Below are 15,949 nucleotides of genomic sequence, written 5' to 3' on the forward strand. Positions count from 1 at the left end.
AATAACGTTTCGAGCCAGGGTCTCACTCTGTTGACCAGGCTGGAGTGCAGTGGCAAAATCACAGCTCACTGCAGCCTTGACCTTCTGCAAGTCAAGTGATCCTCCCACCTTGGCCTCCCAAAGTTTTGTTATTAGTTGTGAGTCATTGTGCCCAGCCCAAATAATTTCTTTATCATGCTTCCACATTTCCGTCGTAAATACTGGTCTCTGACACTTTGTCATCTGAGCGGTCTCACCACTGCTCTATCCTGTCCTTATGCATCACCCCATACCAGCTCCCTTACTCTCATAACTGCCTTATGAACTATGTGTTATCCCCGTTCTAGAAATAAGGAAATAAAGTCCTAGAGAGGTGAAAGAACTTGGGCTCAGTGAAGCCATTGAAATATGTCGTGACTGAAAAACTACCTCTGAAACTACCCCAATTCGTGGATTGCTTAAAAAAGAAAACTTAAACTCCATAAAATTTTACTGTGCCTCAGATTTTTCTCTAACAACATGCACACTCCCTCATAACAATATGAGGGCAGGGACCTTTAGTCACTTATTCAACAACCGTGGGTGGAGTGACTGTTGCATGCCAGGGACTAAGCCAGGGGCTGCAGACACCACACCAAATAAAAAGGCAAAAATTTCTATTCTCATGGAGTTTACATTCTAGTAGAGGAAGACAGACAATACACAGTAAGCCTAGTAAATAAATAACTTACATAGTATGTTAGGAGGTCATGAGTGCTATGGGGAAGAAAAAGTAGAGCTGAGTGGGCCAGGTGGAGGAGTAGAGTATGGAGGTCAGGGAGGCCTCACTGAAAAGGGAAACTGGCTGGGCGCCGTGGCTCACGCCTGTAATCCCAGCACTGTGGGAGGCCGAAGCGGGCGGATCACAAGGTCAGGAGTTCAAGACCAGCCTGGCCAATATGGTGAAACCCAGCCTCTACTAAAAACACAAAAATTAGCCGGGCATGGTGGCAGGCGCCTGTAGTCCCAGCTACTCGGGAGGCTGAGGCAGGAGAATCGCTTGAACCCAGGAGGCAGAGGTTGCAGTGAGCTGAGATCGCACCACTGCACTCCAGCCTGGGTAACAGAGCGAGACTCTGTCTCAAAAAAAAAAAAAAAAAGAAAGAAAGAAAGAAAAGAAAAAAAAAGAGAGAAAAGAAAAGGGGAATTATGAGCAAAACCTTTAAGAAACCAAGGACTTGGCAGAGATCTGCCTGGTCCCTGCTAGATCTCCAGCCCCTGTCCCTGTGCTCAGCACCCAGTAGTTGTTTCATAAATTATTAAACAGATGAGCCAGGAGCAGTGGCTCATGCCTACAATCCCAGCATTTTGGGAGGCAAAGGCAGGCATATTGCTTGAGTTCAGGAGTTCAAGACTAGCATGGGCATCATGACGAAACCCTGTCTCTACAAAAAATGCAAAAATTAACTGAGCATGGTGGCATGCACCTTTAGTTCTAGCTACTTGGGAGGCTGAGGTAGGAGGATCACTTGAGCATGGGAGGGTCACTTGAGCCTGGGAGGTTGAGGCTGCCATGAGCCATGATCAAACCACTGTACTACAGTCTGGGTGACAGAGTGAGACTGTCTTAAAATAAAATAAAAAAAAATCAAAAACCAGATGAATAGGTAGATAAATGGATGGACAGTCTTTCTTTTTCTACATTTGATGTGCAACCAAGACACTGTGACCTGGACCTAGGGATATGGGATAGACATTGTGTTTTGTATCTCCCAAAATGTCTCTTTCCTACTTCCCACTGTTCAGAATAATGTAGCTTGGAGTTTGATCTCATCTGCAGAGCTGCCCTGATGAGCCCAAGACAATCATGACAGTATCACACTCCTTGCCCAAGACAGGCTCAGGAACCCTGACTTAAGACAATCAGTGTATATCACCTTCCTGGTGACAGTCATTGGCTTCAGGTGGGTGGACCTAAGCAATCTCAGACAGCAGGGAAACTCTTTCATTCCACGACTGGGGAAGGGCCACTTTCTACTTCTGAAGATGAACAGGAAGGCAGGCAGTGTCTGCTGGCCCAGCAGCCAACTTGTAATCAAGACAAGAACAATCTGGCTTAGGATGAAGCTGGCCCTGCAGACAGAGGTGCCGAGACAGAAAGAACCTGGGTCTTTGATGACATCGTTAAGCCCTGGATCAACCAACCTTGGAGTCCCCTACCTCTGGGCTTGCTGCTGCCTGAGATGGATAATATAATAGATCTTCTTACTGTTTAAGCCAGTTAGAGCTGGGGTTTCTTTCTTTTTTTTTTTTTTTTTTTCGTTTGAGATGGAGTCTTGCTCTGTTGCCCAGGCTGGAGTGCAGTGGCGCGATCTCGGCTCACTGCAAACTCCACCTCCCGGTTTCAAGTGATTCTCGTGCCTCAGCCTCCTGAGTAGCTCAGATGACAGGCACACACCACCACGCCCAGCTAATTTTGTATTTTTAGTAGAGGTGGGGTTTCACCACGTTGGTCAGGCTGGTCTTGAACTCCTGACCTCGTGATCCGCCTGCCTCAGCCTCCCAAAGTGCTGGGATTATAGGCGTGACCCACCGCACCCGGCCAGGGCTGGGTTTTCTATAACTTGCACCCTCCAAATATTGTAACTGATGAGGGACATTCCTTCCACTCCCACTGTGGGCTGATTTGGTAAGTGTCACCCTCGCAGGTCAACTTTTCGCTTTTTGAGCGGTCTCACCATTGCTCTATCCTGTCCTTATGCACCACCCGGTACCAGCTCCCTTAATCTCACAACCACCTTAGAAAATATGTGTTATCCCTCTTCTAGAAACAAGGAAATAAAGTCCTAGAGAGGCGAGGGAACTTGGGCTCAGTGAAGCCACTGAAATATATCTTGACTGAAAAACTATCTCTGAAACCGTCACCAACTACTGGTCAGAGAAAGGAGGAGATAACATCTTCTACTGAAAAAAGAAAAAGAGAGGGATTCCCTAGGTCCCAAAGGTGTGTGGAAGCAGCATTCAGACCTTGACATCTTAACCTCTCCCACCTGGGTCCACTGATGCTGAGCCTGGATGTATTAGGCTGTTCTTGCATCGCTGTAGAGAAATACCTGAGACTGGGTAATTTATCAAGAAAATAAGCCTCCTGGCTGGGCACGGTGTCTCACGCCTGTAATCCCAGCACTTTGGGAGGCTGAGGTGGGTGGATCACCTGAGGTTGGGAGTTCTAGACCAGCCTGGCCAACATGGCGAAACCCTGTCTCTACTAAAAATACAAAAATTAGCCAGGTGTGGTGGCGGGTGCCTGTAATCCCAGCTACTCGGGAGGCTGAGGCAGGAGAAATGCTTGAACCTGGGAGGCAGAGGTTGCAGTAAGCCGAGATTGTACCACTGCACTCCAGCCTGGGCAACAGAGCCAGACTCCATCTCAAAAAAAAAAAAAGAAGAGAGAGAGAGAGAGAGAGAGTCAGAGAGAGAAGAAGAAGAAAAAGGAGGAGGAGGAGAAGAAAGAAGAAAGAAAAAAGAAAGAAGGAAAAGACAAGAAGGAAGGGAAAGAGAGAAAGAGAAAGAAAGAAACAAAGAGAAAGAAAGGAAGAAAAGAAAGAAAGGAAGGAAGGGAAAGAAAGAAAGAAGGAAAAGAAAAGAAAAGAAGGAAGGGAAAGAGAGAGAGAAAGAGAAAGAAAGAAGAAAAAGAAGGAAGGGACAGAGAAAGAAAGAAAGAGAAAGAGAAAAAAAGAGAAAGAAAGAAAGAAAAAGAAAGAAAGAAAGAAAGAAACAAAGAAAGAAAGAAAGAAAGAAAGAAAGAAAGAAAGAAAGAAAGAAAGAAAGAAAGAAAGAAAGAAAAAAGCAAGCAAGCCTCCTATCCATTAACGGAGTGCCTAGCGGGGCTGATGTGGTTATGTCGGTGAGAGGCAACACTGGGAGAAGTTACAATTCTCCATGATCTCTGTTACTCATATTCCCAAACCTCTCAAATTAGCCTGAGGCTCATGGTTCTGCAGGCTATACAGAAAGCATGGCGCCAGCATCTGCTCAGCTTCTGGGAGGCCTCAGGAAGTTTTACTCATGGCAGAAGGTGAAGCAGGAGTAGGCGTGTCACATGGCCAGAGCCGAAGCAAAAGAGCAAAAGAGAGTTGGTGGACAGAGGTGCCACACACCCTTTTTTTTTTTTTTTTTTTTTTTTTTGAGACGGAGTTTGGCTCTTGTTGCCTAAGCTGGAGTGCAGTGGTGCGATATCTCAGCTCACTGCACCTCCGCCTCCCGGGTTCAAGCGATTCTTCTGCCTTCACCTCCCAAGTAGCTGGGATTTCAGGCATGCGCCACCACGTCCGGCTAATTTTTGTATTTTTGGTAGAGACAGGGTTTTGCCATGTTGGCCAAGCTGGTCTCAAACTCCCGACCTCAGGTGATCCACCCGCCTCGGCCTCCCAAAGTGCTGGGATTACAGGCGTGAGCCACCACGCCAGGCCCCACACACCTTTTAAACAACCAGATTTCATCCATCGGGAAGTGCCTGTGGGGCTGGTGTGGACATGTGGGTGAAGGTGGCACTGGGAGAAGTTAGGATTCTCCATGACCTCTGTTACTCATATTCCCACACTCCTCAAATTAGCCTGAGTCTCGAGGACAGTCTGATGGCTGGGCAAACCCTGCGGCAAACCATTCCCCAGCCCTGCCCTCTCAACCAGAGTCCTTCCGATACATGATTCTGGGCAGCTGTTGTTACCCGTGTCCTCCATGTTCTTCCAGAGATATCCATGCATGCATTGGCATATGTGTATAATTATTATATCTATATTTCATCCCACAAGCTTTTGACATCAATAGTAGCATATTATTAAATTGTTCTGTACATTATTTTATTAACTTGGTATCTCTGGTACTGCTCAATATAAGAACATATAGACCTGGCCAGGCGCAGTGGCTCACATCTGTAAACCCAGCATTTTGGGAGGCTGAGATGGGTGGATCACTTGAGGCCAGGATTTCAAAACCAGCCTGGCCATCATGGTGAAACCCCCATTTCTACTAAAAATACAAAAATTAGCCAGGTGTGGTGGCAGGCGCCTGTAATCCCAGCTACTTGGGAGGCTGAGGCAGGAGAATTGCTTGAACCTGGGGGGCAGATGTTGCAGTAAGCCGAGATCGCGCCACTGCACTCCAGGGTAGGCAACAAAGCGAGACTCCGTCTCAATAAAAAAAAAAAAAAAAAAAAAAAGGAATGTATAGACCTTCTTTATTCTTTTTGATGGCTGTAGGTGGATGTTCTAAAATTTATGTAACCAATCTCCTATTGATAATATTTAAGTTATGTCTTCAGCATCATATGAAACTTACAAACAAGGTTGCATTGACTATCCATCTGTAAATGTCTTTTTGAACATTTCTAGAATAATTGCAGGATAAATTCCTAAAATGAGAATTTCTGGGTCAAAGAGGATATGCATTTTACATTTAATAGATATTTGTCAAATTGTCTTCCAAAGTGGTCGTACAAATTAACACCCCCACCTGTAATAAATGAGAGTGCCTTTTTTCCCTACACCCTGGAGAGACGAAAAATTTATAGGCCCACTTTGGAGTGCATGGTGGAGGAAGCTGTTGGCCGTTATATAACCCTCGTCATTAATAAGCCTGGGGGTGGGGGGGAGAAAGAGAGGTTGGTTAGTGGGTGCAAACATACAATTAGATAGAAGTAATAAGTTCTAATGTTCGATAGCAGAGTAGGGAGACTATAGTTAACAACAATGTATTGTATATTTCAAAATAGCTAGAAGAGAGGACTTAAAATATTCCAACACATAGAAATAATAAATGCTTTTCTGCGGCCATGCCACCCTGAATGTGCCAGATCTTGTTTGTTCTTGGAAGCTAAGCAGGGTTGAACCTGGTTAGTATTTGGATGGGAGAAATGATAAATGCTTGAGGTGATAGATATCCTAAATACCCTGTCGAACATTTTACATTCTATATATGTAACAAAATATCACACGTATCCCATAAATATGTACAAATATAATGTATCAGTAAAGAGAGGGCTGGGCACGGTGGCTCACACCTGTAATCCCAGCAATTTGGCAGGCCAGGGTGGGAGGATAGCTTGAGGCCAGGAGTTCAAGATCAGCCTGGGCAACACAGCGAGACTCTGTCTCCACAAAAAATAAAAATAAAAATGAATTAGCCAGGCATGGTGATGCATGCTTATAGTCCCAGCTACTTGGGAGGCTGATGCAGGAGGATTGCTTGAGCCCAGGAGTTTGAGGCTGCAGTGAGCCTACGACTGCACCACTGCACTCTCCAGCCTAGGCAACAGAGGAAGACCCTGTTTCTAAAAGAAATAAATAAAATAAAATAAATAAAAATAAAAAGACTGAAAAGCAGAGTGGTAAGAGAAAGGACTTTGGGGCTCAACAGTACTAGCCTTGAACTCTGGCTGTTACTTACCCATCGTGTGATAAGCAAATGCCTTAACCCCTGTGTGCCTCACTTTCTTAACATATAAAATAGAAGTAAAAATCATACCCACTTCAAGGGTCATTATAAAAAGCCAATAGAGATAATGTATATAAAGCTTCTGGAATAATGCCTGGCACACAGTAGGAGTTTAATAACTGGAAATTCATTGTTGTAGTGGGCAGCCTTCTGAATCTGTGTCCTCTTTGTCCACTAATGGCTTTGATCTGGATTTGGCTCAGGCAAGACCTGGGGAAGTGCAGAGACTGAGGGCAACTGGAGGTATAGGGTGGTCTGAGCTTCCCCAGCAGAGTGAGGCTGGGAAAGGTCTGGGAGACAGACCAGGCAGGTGCTGATAAGACCGGAATGGGAGGCTGGAGCATAAGGCAGTTCAGTTTTTCCCAAAGCAGGGTGTACAAAACGATCTCGTATGACTCCTTTATACTGTTAATGTTTTCATTTTATCGCGCACTGAAAAACAAAACCAACATATTTAATGAATGATTCCAAGGGGATTCTTGCTTTTACAAAAAATGCTAAAGTAGGCATTCACATGTTTAAAAAGTGAGTTGATTTAAATTTTAAAATTACTAAGTCATAGTACATAATGTGTGAGCCACAGCTATCCCCAAAATCATGATAGTGATACATTAATGACAAGTTCTTTAAACATCAACATACAATGCCAATTCCAGAATTCAGCTCAAATTCTGCAATTACACAGGCTGGGGTTGAAACCCAGCTTTTTTGCTAACTGTGTAAAATTAGGCAGGAGGGCTAACCTCGCTGAATCTCAGATGTCTAGTCTGTAAATTGAAGATAATGTTTGTTTTTATCTCACAGAGTTGTTGTGAAGATTCAATAAAATCACAACATGTGAGGATGATCTGGCTGTGACACCTGTCACCCCACTGATCTCCAGAGTTGATTCGGCTGATCAGGCTGGCTGGGCAGGTGTCCCCTTTCTCCCTCACCACTCCGCATGCATTCCTCCCGAAACTGCACACTTGGTCAAAGAGGAAGACCTTTCCTGATAGAGGAGGACCATTCTTCAGTCAAGGGTATATGAGCACCTGTTCTGTCCTGCCAGAATCTCCGAAGGAGCTCTCAATAAAATCACAAGATTTTATTGTGCATGGTAGCATGAGCCTGTAATCCCAGCTACTCAGGAGGCTGAGGTAGGAGGACTGCTTGAGCCCAGGAGTTTGAGACCAGCCTGCGCAACATAGTGAGACCCTGTCTCAAAAAAAAGAAAGAAAGAAAAGAATAATAATAGTAATAAATCACCTGTGCAACGTGCTCACTTCTCTCTTTGGAATGTAGTAAGTGTACCTAATAAATGTGATCATTGTAATCATCACAGTGAGCACAGGCTAAAGCATCTTGACTTTATTCTATAAGCAATAAAAGAGGATTTGTTTTTACAGAACTCATTATGTTGTGAAAATAATTTTCCAACATCAACAAAGAACATTCTTCAAGTAAAAGGAAAACCACCCATCATTCTCCCAACCTTCAATAATTTTCAATTTTACATATTCTCCAGACTTTGTCAACATGAATACTTACTTTGCATGGTCGCAATCAGTGTTCATGCAAATTCTTTTATCCTGACTTTTATAAACAAATATGATGTTATAAACCGGTCTCCATGTTTCTGCATATTCTTTATAATTATCATTTTGTGGCTGCATAATATTGCATTGACTATGTTAACTGCAGTTTTCTTAACCATTTCACTGTCTGGGGAAATGGAGGATAATGCCAGGGTCATGCCTGGAGCTTTTTTTGTCTATTGCATTATATTCTTAAGATCAAATCCCAGCAGTGAGATTAGTCAGTCAAAAAGTAATAATATTTTCAAGGCTCTTGTTATATTTTACAAGATTGTTTTCCAGAGTTTTGCACACTGCTCCCAGAGATGTAGGAACACAGACGTCATCCAACCTTGCCAGTGCTGGGTGATGGTGTTTATAAACTTCTGCTAATTTAATAAGTATGAAATGCTATCCTCACACGGCTTTCATTTCTATCTCTTTGATCATTAACAGGTTGAACTATTTTCCAAGTATTTGTTTACTCTCTGCATACCCTCTTGGGTGAAGTAGTCATCCACTTCCTTCACCTGTTTATCTGTTGAAGTCTTGAGGCTTGTCTTATAAATGTGAGCGAGCACTTCAGAGTCAATAGACATTAATTGCTTCCAGCCAGATTTGGCCATTGAGGCTCCTGAGCAGGGGAATGCATGATCAAAACTACACCCTGGACAGATTAAATTAATTGGAGAAAATGGGCTGAGAGGCAGAGATATGTGTCACTGGCCTACTGTGTTTGATCCTATAGTGGGGGCCTGAACTGGGGCAACGACCTGAGTCCCCCACTACCAGTAGCAGGAGGCTCCATGTGTCCCCCATATTAGAGCTTGCGGCACTTCCATTTGCCCCACCTCCTACAATACCCCACATACATGTACTCACTCTCCCTTGCAAATCTAGTGTCTTCAACCCACAGAATTTAAGGGGAAAGGAATTGTTCTGTCCTGTTCACTTACTGCAGAAATGAGAAAAGCGTTGTCCACATGGGATCACCTAATGAAGGGATGCCATCCCCAACGGTGCCTATAAGGAAATGGGGGAGGGTTGGAGAGTTGTGCAAAATGCAACAGGGAATCATCAGAGTCTCTTGCCCCATGATAGAGGGTTCTCATATTAAGAGAGTCTACAGCAACTAATCTCACGGCCACTCTAGGCAGGGCTTCCCAATGCTTCCCCAACCCCACCTCCATCCTAGACTTTACCCACTCTGCTGAACACAGCACCTTGCACCATGATTATTTGATTAGCACCTCCCACAGTAGACTGTGTTTCTGATAGGTCAGCAACATTTGCTGAGCACCTACTCTGCAGGGCTGTGCCAGGTGCACAAAATAAACAAAGCCAAAGACAACATGGACCCTGAACTCAGCAAGTTCAGAGTCAAGTGGGATAGGGAGGCTCTCTTCACTGGAAGGTAACTCCAAGAAACAATGGGACTCAACTTTCTAACCAAGAGAACTCCAGGGAGCTAAAATTCTGACTTCTGGTTAAGACTGGTGTGGAGCTTCATTAAAGAAGAAAAGATTCACCCAGACCTAAGTTCATAGCCTGGCTTTGCAGCTTTTAAGTCATGTAACCTTTGATGAAGTTATGTGACCTCTCCACCCAGCTGCCCCTAACACTTGCAGGGGCAGGGCTGGAGTGCAAAGGGAGGCACTGGTACCACAGCCTGGGAGGCACCACCCCACTAGTGCAAGCCGGGCAACCTCTGCCCACAAGGCATCCCTAGCCTCCCAGCTGCAAGCATCAATCTTGCACTTGGAAAGGAACCTCACCTTTGAAATCTAGGTTCAAATTTAGAATGATCCAGCTCCTTGAAGTTCTATATAGAAATACAGCCAGCAGCCAGGCCCGGTGGCTCACGCCTGTAATCCCAGCACTTTGGGAGGCTGAGGTGGGTGGATCACTTGAGGACAGAAGTTCAAGACCAGCCTGACCAACATGGTGAAACCCCGTTTCTACTAAAAATACAAAATTAGCCAGGCATGGTGGTGCACGCCTGTAATCCCAGCTACTTGGGAGGCTGAGGCAGGAGAATTGCTTGAACCCAGGAGGCAGAGGTTGAAGTGAGCCAAGATCGTGCCATTGCACTCCAGCCTGGGCAACAAGAGCGAAACTCCATCTCAAAAAAAAAAACAAAACACACCCAGCTTCCCTCCACTTCCCAACCACAGCTCCATCTCAGACAACAAGGGGCCTCATGTCCATGCACATGAATATCCAACCCACATGTCTAAGGCCCAACCACACCCTCTCCAAACATCTGCCCCTTGGCCACCCTTTGGCCATGGGTTCATGCACTGGCAGAAAGGTAGTTCAGAGAAGAAGCCCACAAAGGCCCGGGAAGTCCACTTGGGCTTTTTGAGATTCCAGGGTCCAGGATACCCTAAGTGTGGTCTAGAAGAGAGATGCAGCCTCTGGGAGGCACATTCCTTGGTCTTAGGGACTTCTTGCCCCCATGGAGGGAAACTGGCTAGATGAGGGCCAAAGCAGAGCCCTCTAAAGCACGGGGCTCAGGGAAGGACTCTTTTTGCCCAGATCTAAGAGCAGCACTACCTCTCTGAGCCTGTTTCTCCATCTGTAAGAAGGGGACATTAATAGACTCTCCCCCCTAGAGTTACTCTACATCAGCCAGCACACGTAAGTTTATGACATGAAGCAAGGGCTTAATATATACCCGTTGTATTATAAATAATAGGCCAGGCGTGGTGGCTCACACTGGTAACCCCAGCACTTTGGGAGGCCGAGGAGGATGGATCACAAGGTCAGGAGTTTGAGATCAGCCTGGTGAAACCTCACCTCTACCAAAAATACAAAAATTAACCGGGTGTGGTGGCGTGCGCCTGTAGTCCCAGCTACTTGGGAGGCTGAGGCAGGAGAATTGCTTGAACCCGGGAGGCAGAGTTTGCAGTGAGCCAAGATCTCACCATTGCATTCCAGCCTGGGTGACAGAGCAAGACTGCATCTCAAAACAAATAAATACACACATACATACACACATACATACATACATACATACATACATACATACATACATACATAAAATACATGGACAGGGACCCTAAAAATGAGACAGGGAAAGAGAAAAACATGTTCTGACAACCTTACCCTTTATACTAATTTAGGTTTTCTTGCCTGTTTTAGAAAGGGCCTGGACAGGAGCCCTGTTCCCCTCAGGCCAGGCAGAACAAGGTGTGGAACTCACTGTGGAAGGGTTCTGGGTGACAAGTGCAGCCCCGTCCCTCCACCTCCCAGCACAGTAGGCAGCACGTGTCTCCATTGACTGGCTCAGGAGCAGGCCTGGTGACCAGTGGGAGAGCTGAGGAGCCCAGGGTGGGGTCTGAAGGAATCCCTAGAAAATCTGATTTTCCCCCAGGGCCCACATCATGTGCCCAGAGCTGGGAAAGTGGAGGCAGCATGGGATCTAGCTGAGAGGCTCCATTTTTGGTAGCTTCTAGTTTGGGAGTCACAGAGACACCTGGATGATACGAAGATGTAGCTTTGCAGGACTCTCTAGAACATGGAGTCCAAGATATTCCCTTCAATGATGGGACCCTGAAGCCCACAGAGGAGAGGTCTGTCCCAGTTACCCAGCCATTCGGAGGCAGAGACCAGGCTAGAACTCAGGACTTTTAATTTGGACCAGGATTCCTTTTACCACAGTCGGCAGCCCTAGCAAGTGCCAGGTAGGGTGGAAGTGTGAAGGTCATCTGAGGGGTAGTACACATGGGTAGGAAGTCATATCTAAGAACTGACCCCCAGACCTGGCTCTGCCACTCACTCCTTATGAGACCACAGGTGCTGGGTGCAGTGGTTCACACCTGCAATCCCAGCACTTTGGGAGGCCAAGGCAGGCAGATTGCTTGATTCCAGGAGTTTGAGACCAGCCTGGGAAACATAGTGAGACCCCCACCTCTACCAAAATTAGCCAGGCGTGGTGGTGTCTGCCTGTAGTCCCAGCTACTTGGGAGGCTGAGGTGGGAGGACTGCTTGAGCCTGGGAGGCGGAGGTTGCAGTGAGCCAGGATCGTGCCACTGCACACCAGCCTGGATGACAGAGTGAGACAGAATGACACACTGTCTCAAAATAAATCAATAAATGACAGCAGATCATCATTTTTCTTTCTGCCTCTAGACTGCAACGCCTATTTCTCCAGGTTGTCACTAGGCTAAAAGTAAAAATAATATTATCAGCATTTATCAAATACAGGGTCAGCTACTCTGTTATGTTCTTTCATGCTTTGTTTCTTTTAAGCCTCAAACAACCCTATGAGCTGGGAACAAGTATCGCCATCCTTCCTCCCATCTTATTTATTTATTTATCTATTTATTTATCTATCCATTTATTTATTTATTTTGAGACAAGGTCCTTCTAAGTCACCAGGGATGGCCTCAAACTTGAGCTAGGAACTAGTGTCACCACCTCCCAATTTCTTTTATTTATTGATTGATTGATTGACTGGCTAATTTTGAGGCAGGGGTCTCGCTAAGTCGACAGGGCTGGTCTTGAACTCCTAGTCTTAAGCAATCCTCCCGCCTCAGCCTCCCAAATTGCTGGGATTACCAACACGAGCCACCATGCCCAGCCCCTCCCATCTTCTGAATTGGAAAACTGGGGTTTGAAAAGGTAAGCGACTTGCCCAAAGTCCCCTCCCTAGCTAGAGAGCTCCAGAGCCAGGGCACAAACCCATCAAAGCCTGTGCTCTCGCCCATTGAGCCACCGGACCTCGTACACTAACCGCCAAGCGTTCTACACAGTGAAGGTGACAAAGAGGTGAAGGGAAGAGCCAGGGAGGTTCTGTGGACTCACTCGGTGGGTATGCCCAGAGGGAAGGGGGATCTTGGGTGGCACATTGAGAGTAGCTGCGCTGTTAGTAAGTGAGAACTCGGAAGTCCAGACTCATCCAGTCTGTGCCAATATACCCCTCCTTCTACCTGGTCTCCTTTCCAAAGCCAGCTGTTCTCCAGACAATGGGGTGGGCGGGGGCGGGTGTCCTCCTCCTTCTCAGGGAAAATCCGACGCTGAGCCCATCTCCAGAGATCTTGGCTTCCCATGGGGCTGCAGATCCACCTAGAGCCACCAGAGGGCGGGCCAGCACTGCGGCCAAGGCTTGAAGACCCAGCACCCCAAAGCCCGGCCAAGCCTCCAGCCCAGTGTCCAAGAGTCCAGCCAGAGGCCGAGTCCTCGATCTCAAAATGTCTAACTGCAGAAGCCCAACTCATGTTCAGGCATGATGTGTCTGATTCTAATGGGACAACCATTGCCACCAAAGAATTACTGCCAAAATAGTAACGACATTAGCTACCTACCACCCCTCCACACACAAACACACCTCATTTTACCAAGCACTTTCTCATGCCTGGGGTGCCTGGAGACTTAATGCAGCCTCGCGATGACCGGGTAGCCTCACCGTACAGATGAGGAAACTGAGGCACAAGGAAGGGGAGTACCTTGTCTAGGGTCACCTGGAGAACTCTGATCTCCAGACTCAAATTTCCAATTCGTCCCCCCCCTCCAACCCTAACCGGAGCTAGGTGGAGTGGGGACAGCAAATGTGGATGGGGAGAGGTAAGAGGGGTCAGAGTGCTCTACAGAGAAGACTAAAGGCATTGTGGCACCTACTGTAAAATGAGACCAGCCAGCCACCCACCCACCAGTCAGCCACCTAAAAGTCTTCAGTGGGCACCTGCTGGAAACACGACAATGGATGACACGAGTTCCCTGCCCTCAAAAAGCTGGTAGTCTAGTTGGGGGTGGAGGGGGTGAGTCAGCAGATAATTATGGGAAACGGTGACACCTGTATAAGGGGCGGGGATGAGCAGAGGGGCTGCGACTGCCTGGAGCCAGGGATTCCTGGACGGGGTTTCCCTTTTCTCGCAGCTCGTCCCAGGAGGGGGAGCTCCCCCCCAGCTTCGGGGTTCCGCCTGCGTTGGGGGCCCGGGGTCCCCTCCCACCCCTCCCCGAAGAGCGCGGGCCCCGGGAACCGATGACAGCACACCTGAGTCAGCCCGCCGCCCACCCGCCCCTCAGCGTCTGTCTCCGCATCTTGTGATATTTCGCTCCCCGGGAGCCAGCCCCACTGCGCTCCGGAGGCAGCTCGGCAAACAAACCCAGCGACAGATTGTGCCGCGGCTCATTCCGGGGAAGGACGCCAAACCCCACCCTGCTACCCCCAACACTCCCTCCCCGCCGCCGCCTCCAGGCCCTCCCCCCAGGCGCAGGCCCTAGTCGGGGTGGGTCCTGGGGAAACGCAGGGTCCTGTCCTGCCTCCTGGAAATAGGGGGAGCCCGGGGTGAGGGAAGACGGGAGCCCCAGAGACTTTCCTTTCTGTTTCTACCTGATCCGAAAACGAGAGGGGCGGGAGAGGAAATTTAGGGGCACAGAGAGGAGCTGGGGGGCCGAGAAGGTCCGAAAATGGAACCACCAGGGGGCACCCGAGAGCCGAGGTGCCCGCGGGCCGGGAGCCTGGGAATGAAACTGGGGAAGAGAGGGAGAGAAAGGGAGGCAGAGACACCGAGACACACAGAGACGAGAGACAGAGACGCAGGGAGCCCCGGGGGGGAGGAGGAGAGAGACGAAGACACAGAGAGACAGTGAGAAAGACAGAAGACCGGGCAGGGAAACAGACGAGTAGAGACAGAAAAGGTCCGAGAGAGAGTGAGGGAGGGAAGGAACAGAGAGACAGAGACCACGAAATATGAGTAAGAGTCGGGGGAGAAAACCAGAGAAATCGAATGAGAACGCGAGAAGAACGAGAGACCGTGGAAGGAGCAGAGAATGTATGGGAAGAATAAGACCAACATTTATCAAGAGCCGACTGTATGCCAGGCACTGCATTGGACCCTGGCACGGATAGGAAAGGAGGAGCCGCGGCGCGGGCAGCGGGGCGAGGGGCTTCTGTGCTCGCGGGAGCGGCAGCCCAGGGGGCTCAGCAGCCCCGGCACCGCCGCACCTGCGGCTCCAGCAGCCCCAACCCCGCCAGCGCTGCCTGGCCACCGTACCCGAAGCGGTTCCCCCCGAGGGCCCCGAGCCTATCCTACGCCGGGGCGGCTCCGCGGACGCTCCGGGCCGAGTCAAGACCTGGGTCAACCGCCCTGCAGCCTTTGTAGGGAAGTGCCTAGGTGATGGGTCCGCTGATACCGCCTGTGACCAGGCCATGAAGGGCCAGAGGGGCTCCAGTGAGACCACAATCCGCCCCTCTTTAAAACGGGGTAGAGGAAGTTCACGCGAAGCCAACAGTCTTCTCCCCAGCTTTGGGTCCTCTCCTGCACCCCCGCGGGAGATAAGGTCTCCCCTCCCGGACACATCATACATACACAAAAAAACGCACACACTCGCACGCGCGCCCATCTCGCACCCGCTTGTAAATGCACTAAGGGGCATACACACACCGGGCACATATTTCTTTCCACCCATCCCCAGGATCGCAAGCGCAAAACCTTGCACAGCCTCACGTTTCCCACCAGCTCAGACATGCACGCTGGCGGACTTTCAGCGGCTCACCCGTGTGCACACTCACGTGCCCCCCCGCTTCCCCAAGCCCGTACAAAGGGTAACGGGCAAGCATCCTGAGTCACACCTGCACAAGCATCCTTGCGCGCACGTGCACGCTCATATGCACTCGATCTTGCACGCACAAACTCTTGCATATACTATTCTTATAGTCGCACACTGGGCTTGAGGTCTGGGAGTGGAAGGAAAAGTGGAATCTTGGAGCTGTCCCAGGGGACAGAAATGCTGGAGGCTGGGACACTGGCGCGAGGGACGCCGCTGGGGGCGGGGGAGGGGGTGACCCAGAAGCTCATCTTCTCCTGGAAAGTTGGGAGCGGGGAACAGGACAAGTCCACGGGTTCCCCTAAACTACCGCATTCCCCCAAGAAGGGATTTCTCTAGAAGAGTGGCGCCGCGAGGACGATCGAACACAGTCCTCCGGGTCGCTT

Source organism: Gorilla gorilla, chromosome 9 (genome assembly GCF_029281585.2).
Source record: "Gorilla gorilla gorilla isolate KB3781 chromosome 9, NHGRI_mGorGor1-v2.1_pri, whole genome shotgun sequence".
Lineage (NCBI taxonomy): Eukaryota > Metazoa > Chordata > Mammalia > Primates > Hominidae > Gorilla > Gorilla gorilla.